Source organism: Aquarana catesbeiana, linkage group LG07 (genome assembly GCF_042186555.1).
Source record: "Aquarana catesbeiana isolate 2022-GZ linkage group LG07, ASM4218655v1, whole genome shotgun sequence".
NCBI classification, from domain to species: domain Eukaryota; kingdom Metazoa; phylum Chordata; class Amphibia; order Anura; family Ranidae; genus Aquarana; species Aquarana catesbeiana.
The window spans coordinates 158,434,661-158,449,558 of record NC_133330.1 but is presented as its reverse complement, the minus strand read 5'-3'; the positions used below and the strand labels follow the sequence as shown (position 1 = coordinate 158,449,558).

The window sequence follows — 14,898 nt, the reverse complement described above, 5'->3', positions numbered from 1 at the left end:
CGGACACCTAACTGACACACTTTTTTGGGAACCAGTGACATTATTACAGTGATCAGTGCTAAAAAATATGCACTGTTACTGTACTAATGACACTGGCAGGGAAGGGATTCACATCAAGGGCGATCAAAGGGTTAAGTGTGTCCCTATGGGGTGCTTGCTAACTGTGTGGGGGATTGTCTGACTGGATGAAGACAGAGATCCGTGTTCCTGCTTAGCAGGAACACAAGATCTCTATCTTCTCCCCTGTCAGAACAGAGATCTGCCTTGTCTACAGATCGCCGTTCTCCCTCACTCAGGAACTATCTCGGGTGGCCAGTAGACATCGGGTTTGTCGGACCCAGTGATCAGCTCTCCCTCTGTCCAGTCAGCAGACTTCTTTTCCTGCGTTTCTGTGGGTAAGGAAGTTCATTGAAATAAATGGGCTGCTCTACATGCAGCCACACAGGACTAAAATTAGCCTAAAGCTGGGTAAATATGGACAGAAAATCATAACGCTGTTAGAGTACTATAGCGCAAAAGGAGAGATCCCTGCATCCACATTTTGGTGACCCCACAATAGGGATAAAACTTTTTTGCGGAAGGGAGTTTAACAAGACTCGTGGCCACTCATTAAAATTAGAAGAAAAGAGGATTAACCTTAAACTACGTAGAGGGTTCTTTACTGTAAGAGTGGCAAGGATGTGGAATTCCCTTCCACAGGCGGTGGTCTCAGCGGGGGGCATCGATAGTTTCAAGAAAATATTAGATAAGCACCTGAACGACCACAACATACAGGGATATACAATGTAATACTGACATATAATCACACACATAGGTTGGACTTGTGTCTTTTTTTTAACCTCACCTACTATGTAACATTGCTAATGTGGATGCAGGGATCTGTGAGGTTTGTTCAACCCGCTTAAAATGTTACTAAACCCACAACCGTAAAATCTGCCTGTATACGCAGTAAAGCATGCTTGTTATTAAGGATGAGATCAGGTGTATTTGCTACCCACACATGCAGAGCCCGCCAGGAAGTCGGCACTGCACAGCACTAATCACAGGCAGTGAGACATTTCTCGATCTCTGCAGCCGCGGATCGGGAAAATGTCTCTGAATGTGTGGGTAGCGAATACGCCTGAGCTCATCCTTACTTATTATACTTCCTGTGGAACCTAAGGTGTTAATCCTCCACATTGTGTAAAAAGGCTGTTTGCTCCTGTCTTCTCTGATCCTCCCCTTCTTCCACAGTCCCTATTCCATCTCCTGATAGAATAGAGCCCCAGGGGCACTCTGCACATGCTCAGTTTGGTGTGTATAGCTAGAGAGGTTTTTTTTGTTTTTGTTTTTTTGGGAGGGTGCATGTGATCTGCACAGGGCCAATCACCACTGTCCAGGCAGATGGTCAGGGGTCATGCAGCCTCACAGGACAGTCAGAGGAGAATGAAAACTCCTCCTACAAGCTTTAACCAGTGCTTGGCCAGACACTGATAGAAGTCACAAGACTGCTATATACTGCTGATGAGAAAAGGTATTTAGCAGTTTATATCTACTAAAGTAATTGCATTTCCATGTTCTGTGTACTGTAGGAGACCAGATATAGTAAATGCAGGTTCTGGGTTTAGTAACACTTTAACCTCCACTAGAAATGTTTCTTAGTTGTTGCTAAACACTAACTAGGTATAGTCACAGATCATATATTCGTCACTTGATTATGTCCAATCAATATTGTTTGAAAGTGCTTTTCAAGTATCTTATTCTGGTGTATTTGAAAATTAAAGTAGAACCATGACTATAGTTGCATATGTGATGTAGGCTGTCAGAACCAGCAATACCGGCCTTTCTGTTTTACCACCGGGAACATTTTGTAAATAATATTTGATCCTGCTAGTAGAACCACTGGAGAGCCACTACCTTTTTTCTGTTCAAAAGTTTTTATTCAAGTTTTCAAAGTTTACATATCAGGGGTCTTAGCTCATGACACACACACACACAGTAATGACCTGCGTTCCCCCCAGAGCAGTGTCCTCTGCCCCCTTTCACAACAACAGTAGTATCTTCTGCCCTCTTCACATATCCTCCCCCCCACACAGTTCTCTGCCCCTTTCACGTGACCCCCCCCTCCTTCTCCCACAGTATTGTACCCCCATCCCAATAGAAATGCTCTCTGCCCCTTTCACATCAAGCTTCCTTCCCTACAGTAGTGCCCCCCACCCCCCCAGCAATGTGCTTTGCCCCATTTACAACACATACAGCAGTGTCAATGTCTGAAGAGCAGTGGATTCATTCTCCTACCTATAGAGGTGTACACAGAACAGAAGCGGGAAACATTACAGGCCTGGACAGAGGGCAGGAGTCGGAGATGCCAGAGTTAACTTTCCATGTTAACAAGCTGGTGTTTGATTGCTAGGACCGCCTAGCAACCAATCATCTGCCAGTTAACTTGGCCAGCTCCCGCCCTCTGTTCTGAGCTGTGCTGTGATGAAGGATGAGCCCGGCGGAGAAGGCTGCAAGGAAAGACTGGTGCGGGGGTCAGCAAAACAGAGGAGTACTCACGATCTACCCATCACCCACCCGGGGTCGACAGATTGCAATCGATGGGTTGCCGACCCTCACCATAGATCATGAGTCGATGAAAACTGCGAGGATAGCGTTTGGCACAGCTAATAGCCCCTATCTGTGAATAGCTGCCCATAGCGCTGCCAGCTGCCCTGTAGATTGACATTACACTGCTCTATATACAGAAGCTTAGAGAAATGATGGAAAAAGCCTGCTCAATCCTTCCCTCTCCCTCCTGCACTGTGTAGAAGGGTGTTCCTACAGCTTTCTAGCTGCATTTACTATTAAAAGAGGTACATTTTTAAGACCTTTAACATACTAACTTGCCTTAAAAATTAACTTTAATGTAAAAACATAATGGGGGAAATCGTGTGACCTATAAATACTATGAAAGTCATGCACATTATAGCTATACAGGTATAGATGAGAAATATTTGCCTTGTAATTACTGAAGCAGGTGTCGCAACAAAGATTTTTTTCCCATAACACCTGTTATTGTCAACAGCTAAATTTGGTCTTAAGGGACTTTATTTTTGTATAACAACTTAAATGGAATTGCTGTAGCCTAGCACTATACATGTTAGACATGTTCGATTGGAAAACTTGGATTTATGGATTCTAGTATGGTTTTAAAAAAAAATGCTTATAAAATGTACTGCAGCTCTAAAATATGCAGATCAGAGTTGTGAATAAATATATATATATATATATATATATATATATAATATGTATTATCTAACAAAAGTGAGTACACCCCTCACATTTTTGTACATATTTTATTATTTTATTATATCTTTTCATGTGACAACACTGAAGAAATGACACTTTGCTACAATGTAAAGTAGTGAGTGTACAGCTTGTATTAGACCCCTTTCACACTGCCAAAGGGCCGTGTTAGCGTTAAAGCGTTGCTAAAACTAGTTTCAGCTGCGCTTTTGGGACGCTAGCAGGGTGCTCTTCACCCCTGCTAGTGGCCAAATAATGGATTAAATGCGCCCGAAAAGCGCCGCTGCCGAAGGGTTGCCCATTAATTTCAATGGGCATGGGTGGTGGAGGAGCGATGTATACACTGCGCCTAAACCGCTCCAAAGATGCTGCTTGCAGGACTTTCTCTAACGTCCTGCAAGCGCACTGCTCCAGTGTGAAAGCACTAGGGCTCTCACACTGGGGCTGCAGGGGAGTAATTTTTCAGGCGCTTTTAGCCCTTTAGCGCCTGAAAAATGCCTTCAATGTGAAAGGGGTCTAACTGTTTAAATTTGCTGTCCCCTCAAAATGACTTAACATGCAGCCATTAATGTCTAAACCCTGGCAATAAAAGTGAGTACACCCCTAAGTGAAAATGTCCAAATTGGGCCCAATTAACCATTTTCCCTCCCCAGTGTCATGTGACTCATTAGTGTTACAAGGTCTCAGGTGTGAATGGGGAGCAGGTGTGTTAAATTAGGTGTGTTAAATCACTCTCACTCTCTCATACTGGTCACTGGAAGTTCAACATGGCACCTTGTGGCAAAGAACTCTCTGAGGATCTGAAAAAATAAATTGTTTCTCTATATAAAGATGGCCTAGGCTATAAGAAGATTGCCAAGACCCTGAAACTGAGCTGTAGCACTGTGGCCAAGACCATACAGCGGTTTAACAGGACAGGTTCCACTCAGAACAGGCCTCACCATGGTCGACCAAAGAAGTTGAGTACACGTGCTCAGCATCATACTCAGAGGTTGACTTTGGGAAATAGACGTATGAGTGCTGCCAGCATTGTTGCAGAGGTTGAAGAGGTGGTGGGTAGGGCTGAAACAGATAATCGATTAATCGACAACTAATCGATTATGAAAATAGTTGTCAACTATTTTCATAATCGATTAATCGGCCAGCTGATTATTTGGCCTGCATACAATATGCATTATTTGTTTACATAACAGGAAATACAGTGCAGCACACATACAGCTCAGTACACCATCCATACATGTCAGGAAGTGCCTGAGAACTTGTGAATGTGTGAGGAGCAATGCCTCATGGGACATGTAGTCCTGGGCAGGAAGTGAGTGGGTCTAAAAGCAGAAGTTTTTTTTACCTTGCTATAGTGGCACACTAGACTATAAATTTGCAGCTTTCTATTGGGGCACTCTAAAGGCAGGAGGAGCCAGAGGCATCGGTGGGGGACCCCAGAAGAGAAGAATCAGGGCTGCTCTGTGCAAAACCATTACACAGAGCAGGTAAGTATACCATGTTTGTTTTTAAAAAAATGACTTTAAAGACTCTGTGCAGGGAAGATCAGCATCTGAACCCAGATAAGGTGGAGGCTGATAGACTGGAGGTAATAGAAGACATTACTATTACATTTAAAGTAAACTTTTACATGGAGGCAAGCCACATTTCAAGGAGGCAGGGCACACTATGTGGGAGCAGTGCACATTACATGTGCCCCAGTGTGAATGGGGTCTAAATAAAAAATGTGATCTCTGAGTCTGATGATATTTACCCGATTCAACCTCCAATAGTATATACAGTATATCTCTTCTGTCTGTTATTCTCAGAGTGGATTAGACATTTTGCTCCCTAATCATAGAGTTGATTATTTATATTTACCACTGCATATAGATTTTGAAGAATAAATTGCCTTTTTTTAAAACTTTACATATTAAATTATACACCACACTTTTTTTTAAGGTTATTATCCGATTAATCGATTAATCGAAACAATAATCGGCCAACTAATCGATTATGAAAATAATCGTTAGTTGCAGCCCTAGTGGTGGGGTCAGCCTGTCAGTGTTGAGACTGTACACCACACACTGCATCAAATTGGTCTGCTTGGCTGTCATCCCAGAAGGAAGCCTCTTCTAAAGATGATACACAAGAAACCCTGCAAACAGTTTGCTGAAGACAAGCAGACTAAGGACATGGATTACTGGAACCATGTCCTGTGGTCTGATGAGACTAAGATAAACTTATTTGGTTCAGATGATGTCAAGCATGTGTGGCGGCAGCTAGGTGAGCAGTACAAAGACAAGTGTGTCTTGCCTACAGTCAAGCATGGTGGTGGGAGTGTCATGGTCTGGAGCTGCCTGAGTGCTGCCGGCACTGGGGAGCTACATTTCATTGAGGGAACCATGAATGCCAACATGTACTGTGACATACTGAAGCAGAGCATGATCCCCTCCCTTCCAAGACTGGGCTGCAGGGCAGTTTATCAGTGGTAATGCACTAGGTTGGTGCGCCCTCCTTCTTTTCTGTTTTTTTCTAGCTTGAATACCCATTGTTCAAACGAGGGCTGCAAGACGTTAGGCATTACCTTTTTAGGTGGTTGCACCACATGTCTAGTTCATGGACACCTGAGTGCAGGAGAGATTTTTACTGTGTCTGCAGGCCAGTATTCCAACATAACGACCCCAAACACACCTCCAAGACGACCACTGCCTTGCTAAAGAAGCTGAGGGTAAAGGTGATGGACTGGCCAAGCATGTCTCCAGACCTAAACCCTATTGAGCATCTGTGGGGCATCCTCAAACAGAAGGTGGAGGAGCGCAAGGTCTCTAACATCCACCAGCTCCATGATGTCGTCATGGAGGAGTGGAAGAGGACTCCTGTGGCACTATGTTTCAAAAAAAAGGTAGAACAGGGTGGGACTTTAATTGTGCCTCAGAGGAGTATAATGAAAAATGGATTACACATACTTAAATTATAAAAAATATATAAACTGTATTAATCTGCCATTGGGCAGTACCTTCTAAGAGTAAACAGGTTAAAATAAGTTACAGTCTTGGAGTTTTGAAATCAGGGTGTGCAAGTCCCAAACAAATAGAAAAGATATGCCTACGCGTTTCACAGACAGTTCCGCTTCGTCAGGGCCTTTAGAGTAGCACAGTGGGATATCACTTGCATTCTAAAAATAATAAACAATGCATAAGTGACATGATTAACATGAATAAAGAATTGTAGATAAATAAGAAGAAAGAAAAAGGATATGGTAATACATTTGTTTCACATAGGTGTATATAAATATTATATTGTGTAAAACATTTATTAATACAATCTATACTTTATATTATGGAACATCCAATAAGGAGGGGAAGGCAGGGAAAGAGGTAAAATGAAAAAGGGGGGGGAGGAGGAGGACCTAAAAAAAAATAAAAGGAGAAAAAGGAAGGAGAGATGTGAAAAAAAGGGGGGTGTAAGAGAGGAGAGGAAAAGGGGAGGGGGGACCTATGGGGGGGGGCTAAGGGAGGGGGGAGAGAGAAAGAGGGGGGAGGGGAGAAGGGGAATTGAATGAGTGAAAGACGAAAAAGGGGGGGGGGGAGAGAGTGTGTGTGAAATGGTAAAAATGTGTCAAAGAAGTTGAAAACGTTAATAGTTACTCACCCAAAGTATATGCTGTGATTTACAGTTACTTCTTTTGGAAACTCAGGAATACACTCAATGCCAATTGGTCAGGTAAGATAGGATTGGAGGAGATGAAATATGTGTATATAGACTTTAGGAAAAAATCCATAAGTTAAGCCTCAAAGAGAAAATCTATTTGAACAAAGACAGATGCAAACTTAAGTGAGAAGGCTAGAAAGACTTATCAGTAAGGTAAAAAGTAGGAGATGGAGTATCCATACCTATGATGTTTCAAACAAACCTTTTTCCTCCGCGTCCCTCACATAAAAGGAGGTGAGCCGCTGAGGGGAGACTGAGATGATGTGCTTTTTATATACAAAGGGGCTGCCATTTTCCGTCCGAAGAGGTGTGTATGGGGGGAGGACCCCTGGGGTCGCTCCATTCGCCCAGATCGTGGGAAACCCACTAATGGACCCAGTGGATCTGGAGGGACGGGGCGAGCCCATCTGTTCAAACTAGGCCGCGGGGGATGCCTGCTCAAAAATTGCATGCAAGATTCCCTGGTCCGCGTCCGTCCGCCATTCGCCATACATTCCTGGCGGAGAAGGGAGGGGGGGCGGATCTCTCTGCCCGACTTTCCCTGATAGGCTGCCGGGGAGGCGGATGAGACTATACCAGATGGTAAGAGGCTGGACTAAAGAGGCATAGCGCTGGAAAACGACCAGTGTCGGCTGCGCTGCGTTCCACACGGAAAAGGGGGAGGGGCCACATAGCCGGAAGCTGATAGGCAGTGGTGTCCCCAACTAGGAATTCCAGTGGGAAAGTCTCTGGGAGCGCCTGATGTTAGTGGCGGGCTGTTAATAAGGGTTGCCGACAATACGGACAGCACTCTGACAGACACCCCAGAAGGTGCACAGACACGGGCAGGGCCAGAAGTCCCCTGAGTTGGAATACCATCCGGAAACAGTCCTGGAGCAACGCATGGGGGCGCATCACAGAGTAAATGAATTAAAAAGAGAAGATTTATTTACATATAAGTAAAAAGCAGTTTATGAACAGTCCTTACAGTTTCTCCGTACATTCAAAACACCGCTGAGCATCTAGATCAGGGGTCTCAAACTGGCGGCCCTCCAGCTGTTGCAAAACTACAAGTCCCATGAGGCATTGCAAGGCTGACAGTTACAAGCATGACTCCCAAAGGCAGAGGCATGATGGGACTAGTAGTTCAGCAACAGCTGGAGGGCCGCCAGTTTGAGATCCCTGATCTAGATCATACATACAGGTTTCAACACATTCATATTTACATAATGTAACAGGGTAGCCTAAATACATATGGTGCTTTACATATCTGCTGGAAATGTCATTTCATAAAATGTATGAGTTAACTAATGTGAATGCAAACAGCACCAAATGGAGGGGAAAAAAAAGGGCGGGGGGGGTGGAAAAGGGAAAGGAAAATGAGGACAGATCGATGTTGGTGATTACAAAAAAGGAGCATAGCTAATGGCATCGTTGAGGCCTGGTGGCTGAGTTGCTCTTAGTTTGAAGATCCATTTAGCTTCCACCTGGGGAATTTTCTGATCAAAATTTCCCCCAGGAGTTGGGGGTGTACCCGGGCTAATACCTGAAATTTCAAAGAATACGTGCTATAGTCATGAAACTCTGCGAAATGTCTGGGTATGGGTTTCTCAGTGACACCTATCTGTATGTCTATAGCATGTTTTTTGATCCGTTTCCAAACATTTCTTTTGGATTTACCTGCATAATGTTTTCCACACCCACATGTGAGCAGGTATACGATACCGATGGTATCGCAGTTTACAAAGTGTTGCATGATTAGGTTTTCACCTGTAGGTAAAACAACATTTTTTCCAGTTTGAATGAATTTACAGAAGTCACAGTTACCACATTCGAAAGTTCCTCGCGGTAAAGTGCCGCAGGATTCCTGAGGCATGAAATGACTAGATACTAGGATGTCTTGCAGAGACTGATTACGTTTGTAAATCACATGCGGCTCAGGTTCTACAAAGAGTTTCAACGTGGTGTCATCACATAGGAGGTGCCAGTGGGTATTTAGAATTCTTTTTACAGTTTGGAATTGGTTATTAAATTTAGTGATAGGGCGAATGCTTGGGGGTTGAAAGAGAGAGTTCCTTGTTCACCTTGAAATAATAGAAGATCGCGTGGGCTATCACTTGTGTTTTTAAATGCTCTTTTGAGTGATTTCCTACGGTATCCACGGTCCAAAAAGCGCTTCTGCAACTCGGAGAAGCAGAAGCCACTAACATCAGGCGCTCCCAGAGACTTTCCCACTGGAATTCCTAGTTGAGGACACAACTGCCTATCAGCTTCCGGGCTGCCGGGTACTTGGCCCCTCCCCCTTTCCCGTGTGGAACGCAGCACAGCCGACGCTGGTCATTTTCCAGCGCCGGCTCTACGCTACACCGCTTTAATCCAGCCTCTTACCATCTGGTATAGTCTCGTCCGCCTCCCCGGCAGCCTATCAGGGAAAGTCAGGCAGAGAGATCCGCCCCCTCCCTCCTCCACCAGGAATGTATGGCGGACGGACACGGACTGGGGAATCTTGCATGCAATTTTTGAGCATGCATCCCCCGCGGCTTAGTTGGCACAGATGGGCTCGCCCCCCCGTCCCTCCAGATCCACTGGGTCCATTAGTGGGTTTCCCACGATCTGGGTGAATGGAGCGACCCCAGGGATCCTCCCCCATAAACACCTCTTCGGACGGAAAATGGCAGTCCCTTTGTATATAAAAAGCATATTATCTCAGTCTCTCCTCAGCGGCTCACCTCCTTTTATGTGAGGGACGTGGAGGAAAAAGGTTTGTTTCAAACATCATAGGTATGGATACTCCATCCCCTACTTTTTACCTTACTGATATGTCTTTCTAGCCTTCTCATTTAAGTTTGCATCTGTCTTTGTTCAAATAGAGTTCCTCTTTGAGGCTTAACTAATGGACTTTTTCCTAAAGTCTATATACACATATTTAATCTCCTCCAATCCTATCTTACCTGACCAATTGATATTGACTGTATTCCTGAGTTTCCAACAGAAGTAATTGTAAATCACAGCATATATTTTGGATGAGTAACTATTAACATTTTCAACTTCTTTGACACTTCATTTTTACCGTTTCACACACACTCTTTCCTTCCCCCCCCATTTTTCATCTTTCACTCATTCAATTCCCCTTTTCCCTCTCTCTTTCTTTTTCTCCTCCCCCCTCCCTTATCCCTCCCCCTTTCCCCTGCCCCCATTCCCCCCCCCCCCCCTTGTCTCGCCCCCTTAGGTTTTTTTTTTTTCCCCTTCTCCTCTCCTCTTTCACCCCCCCCCCCTTTTTTCACGTCTCTCCTTCCTTTTTATCCTTTTATGTTTTTGAGGTCCCCCCTTTTTCCTTAACCCTCTTTCCCTGCCTTCCCTTCCCCTCTTTTTCCTTTTATTTTTTCCTTCCCTTTCCCCCTTTTCCCCTTCCCCTTCCCCCTCCCCATCTCTCCCCTTCTTTGTCCTTTCTTTTCTCCCTCACCATTCCCCTTCCCCTCACTCCCCCCTCTGCATCTAGTTTACAAGGTTCATGAGACTCATTCACTTCATTTACATATAGGGGTTCTCCCTCCGCCAATTTTCCTCTGTTGTGGTGCGGTGGAGTGTCCCCACGGGCACAAAGGCCGAACCTATGTCCTTCTGAGCCGGTGTCTTCTGTTCACAGTTTCTGGGTGAGTCGAAATGCATGTATTTGAAATTAAAACTGTCTATACTGACATGTATAGAGAATTAAACTCTTACATGTAGATATTCCCTATATTCTCTTCAACCTGCATTTATATGAGTATCCGAATTTGAACACTCCATGCACGCGAAAACACCGCTATTCATGAATAATTATGTAATGTAACTGTATATACATATTATTGGATGTTCCATAATATAAAGTATAGATTGTATTAATAAATGTTTTACACGATATATTTATGTACACCTATGTGAAACAAATGTATTATCATATCCTTTATCTTTCTTTTTATTTATCTGCAATTCTTTATTCATGTTAATCATGTCACTTATGCATTGTTTAATAATATTTTTAGAACTCGTGATATCCTACTGTGCTACTCTCAAGGACCTGATGAAGCGGAACTGTCCGCAAAATGCGTAGGCCATATATTTTATATTTGTTTGGGACTTGCACACCCTGATTTCAAAACCCCAAGGCTGTAACTTATTTTAACCTGTTTACTCTTAGAAGGTATTGCCGAATGGCAGATTAATAAAGTTTATATATTTTTCTATATTTTAAGTATGTGTATTCCATTTTTCATTATACTCCTCTGAGGCACAATTAAAGTCCCACCCTGTTCTACCTTTTTTTTTTAAACATAGTTGCATATTCTTAGGGGATGGTGCCTCTGCAGGAGTATCTGTGATTCCATGTCTACCCCAACCCCTACACATGGACTCCTGTGGCAACCTGTGAAGCTCTGGTGACCCAAGAGGAGGTAGTGCTGGAAAATAATGGTGGCCACACAAAATATTGACACTTTGGGCCCAATTTGGACATTTTCACTTAGGGGTGTACTCACTTTTGTTGCCAGCAGTTTAGACATTAATGGCTGTGTGTTGAGTTATTTTGAGGGGACAGCAAATTTACACTGTTATACAAGCTGTACACTCACTACTACTCACTACATTGTAGCAAAGTGTCATTTCTTCAGTGTTGTCACATGAAAAGATATAATAAAATATTTACAAAAATGTGAGGGGTGTACTCACTTTTGTGAGATACTGTATGTGTGTATATGTATATATATTATAAAATATAATATGTTGTTGTTTTTTCATGTAAAATTTTTATACTTAGTACAAATCTTTAGATAATTTTCAGTCACTGTATGTGTCCATTTCGCCTTGGGTAGAGGGTAGAGGCTTAAAGTGATCGCAAACCCTCACCTTGTAAAACAACCCATTCAGTTTAAAATAGAAATGAAAGGCAAAATAAAAAAAACATTATATACACCTCCCCCCCCCCCCCTTTTTGAGTGATCACATGCCCTCTGTTCTTGGCTGTATAGGTCTAGGGGAGGGGAAACGGCAGCTTTCCAGTGGATGGCTGTGCAGAGGAAGTGTGTCAGGAGTGGACAAGTCTGATTAATGGAGGAGAGAACACTGAGTTCCTTACATAGATGGAGAACTGACCACACTGTGCTCTCATGTCTAGTGTAGTTAGTTTTTAATAGGAAAGCAGAGGGACTGGCAGAACACCAGGGTTTCAAACAAAGGAAGCAATACAAACAAAACAGGATACTTTTTCAAACAAGTACATGGCGCAGCAGGCACATATCAGGAATATGAAATGTTGAGTTTACATATTCTTTAACCACTTGCCGACCGCAATACGTATATATACATTGCGGTTTACAAGTGGTTAGCCGGGGTTTTGGCTGAAGCTATCAGCCATAACCCCGGTATTTTTCTTTTCAGCCGGTGGATGTTTTTAGAAGCGGCGGAAGGGGACGTCCCCCTCCCGCCGCTCGCCGGTGTTTCTTGGGCTTACTGTTTTTACCAGCACCCCAGAGAAACGATCCGACGTTGTAGCCAGTTGGTCACAGAGGCCGACAGAGACTAGAACGTCTCTGATTATCTCTATGGCCTTGGAGGACCAGAGCGACGTCATGACATTACTTTCGGTCTAGGGCAGAAGTAAACTATTTTTTTTTGCTATGCATACTAGTTCATTGTGCCTTTGTCTTGCAGGTTTTTTTGGGGGGGGGTTTACAACCACTTTAAATCTACAAAAAAACAATGCAATGATCTGCAAATTTCAAACGCATATTTTTTATTCACAATAGTAAATATAAATCATATCAAATGTTTAAAGGGGATGTAAAGTCTAAGGGCACTTTCACATTGAGCAGTTCCGGGCTTTGGCGGTAAAGCGCCTCTATTTTTAGCGGCGCTTTTCGGCCGCTTTTAACCCCTGCTAACGGCCGAAAAAGGGTTAAAAGTACTGCTGGCCTGCAGCGGCGCTGCCCATTGATTTACAAAAACGTGAGGGGTGTACTCACTTTTGTGAGATACAGTTGTATGCAAAACTTTAGGAACCCCTGACAATTTTCATGATTGTCATTTATAAATATTTGGGTGTTTGGATCAGCAATTTCATTTTGATCTATCAAATAACTGAAGGACACAGTAATATTTCAGTAGTGAAATGAGGTTTATTGGATTACCAGAAAATGCGCAATATGCATCAATACGAAATCAGACAGGTGCATAAATTTGGGCACCCCAACAGAAAAATCACATCAATATTCAGTAGAGCCTCCTTTAGCAGAAATAACAGCCTCTAGACGCTTCCTATAGCCTGTGAGTGTCTGGATGAATGTATTTTGGATCATTCCTCCTTACAAAACATCTCCAGTTCAGTTAGGTTTGATGGTTGCCGAGCATGGACAGCCTGCTTTAAATCACCCCACAGATGTTCAATGATATTCAGGTCTGGGGACTGGGATGGCCATTCCAGAACATTGTACTTGTTCCTCTGCATAAATGCCTGAGTAGATTTTGAGCAGTGTTTTGGGTCGTTGTTGAAATATCCAGCTCCAGCGTAACTTTAACTTTGTGACTGACTCCTCAACATTATTCTCAAGAATCTGCTGATATTGAGTGGAATCCATGCGACCCTCAACTTTAACCAGATTCCCAGTACCGCTACTGGCCACACAGCCCCACAGCATGATGGAACCTCCACCAAATTTTATTGTGGGTAGCAAGTGTTTTTCTTGGAATCCTGTGTTCTTTTGCCGCCATGCATAACGCCCCTTGTTATGACCAAATAACTCAATGTTTGTTTCATCAGTCCACAGCACCTTATTCCAAAATGAAGCTGGCTTGTGCAAATGTGCTTTTTGCATACCTCAAGCAACTCCGTTTGTGGCGTCTGTGCATCAAAGGCTTCTTTCTCATCACTCTCCCATATAGCTTCTCCCTGTGCAAAGTGAGCTGAATTGTTGAAGGATGCACAGTGATACCATCTGCAGCAAGTTGATGTAGGTCTTTAGAGGTGGTCCGTGGGCTGTTTTTGACCGTTCTCACCATCCTTTGCCTCTCCCAATATTTTATGTGGCCTGCCACTTCTGGCCTTAACAAGAACTGTGCCTGTGGTCTTCCATTTCCTCACTATGTTCCTCACAGTGGACACTGACAGCTTATATATCTGCGATAACTTTTTGTAGCCTTCCCCTAAACCATAATGTAGAACAATCTTTGTTTTCAGGTCATTTGAGAGTTGTTTTGAGGCCCCCATGTTGCCACTCTTTAGAGGAGAGTCAAAGAGAACAACAACTTGCAATTGGCCACCTTAAATATCTTTTCTCATGATTGGATGCACCTGTCTGTGAAGTTCAAGGCTTAATTAGCTCACCAAATCAATTGTGTGTTCCAATTAATCAGTGCTAAGTAGTACAGGTATTCAAATCAACAAAATGACAAGGGTGCCCAAATTTATGCACCTGTCTAATTTAGTTTTGATGCATATCGAGCATTTTCTGTTAATCCAATAAGCCTCATTTCACTACTGATATATTACTGTGTCCTTCAGTTATTTGATAGATCAAAATGAAATTGCTGATCCAAACACCCAAATATTTATAAATGACAATCATGGAAATTGTCAGTGGTTCCTAAACTTTTGCATACAACTGTATTGTATATTGTTTTTTTAAAGACAAACAGGGCTTTCTTTTCGTGATATTGTCTTGTAACAATGATTTATTTTTGCAGTCCTTAGTTAATAAAATGCAAAAAACTAAACAAAACACACTTTGTTGCAAAGTGTTTAAAAATATATTGATTGTGTTACTGCAGATAGAAAGATAAAATTTTATTCTATAATTTGTCCTGTTTAAAATGACAGTAAAATTATGATTCTGGTATAAAGTATTACAAATGTATTTACAAATTAAATAAGAGCCCTTGCACACTGTGGCGGTTTGCAGGCGCTATTGCGCTAATAATAGCGCCTGC

The 14,898-nt window shown here is 43.0% G+C and overlaps 1 protein-coding gene across 2 annotated transcripts in view; it reads left to right on the top strand.

Moving 5' to 3' along the window:
• The window catches only part of CEBPG (CCAAT enhancer binding protein gamma), a 66,722-nt gene that overhangs the window by 39,620 nt on the left and 12,204 nt on the right, over positions 1-14,898 (top strand). The window contains exon 2 of one of the 2 annotated variants that reach the window (XM_073592771.1): positions 10,481-10,592. The exons of the other annotated variant lie outside the window; for it this stretch is intronic. The gene's annotated coding sequence lies outside the window, so the exon portion shown is untranslated. The remainder of the gene's footprint in view (positions 1-10,480; positions 10,593-14,898) is intronic. 2 annotated transcript variants of the gene reach the window in all.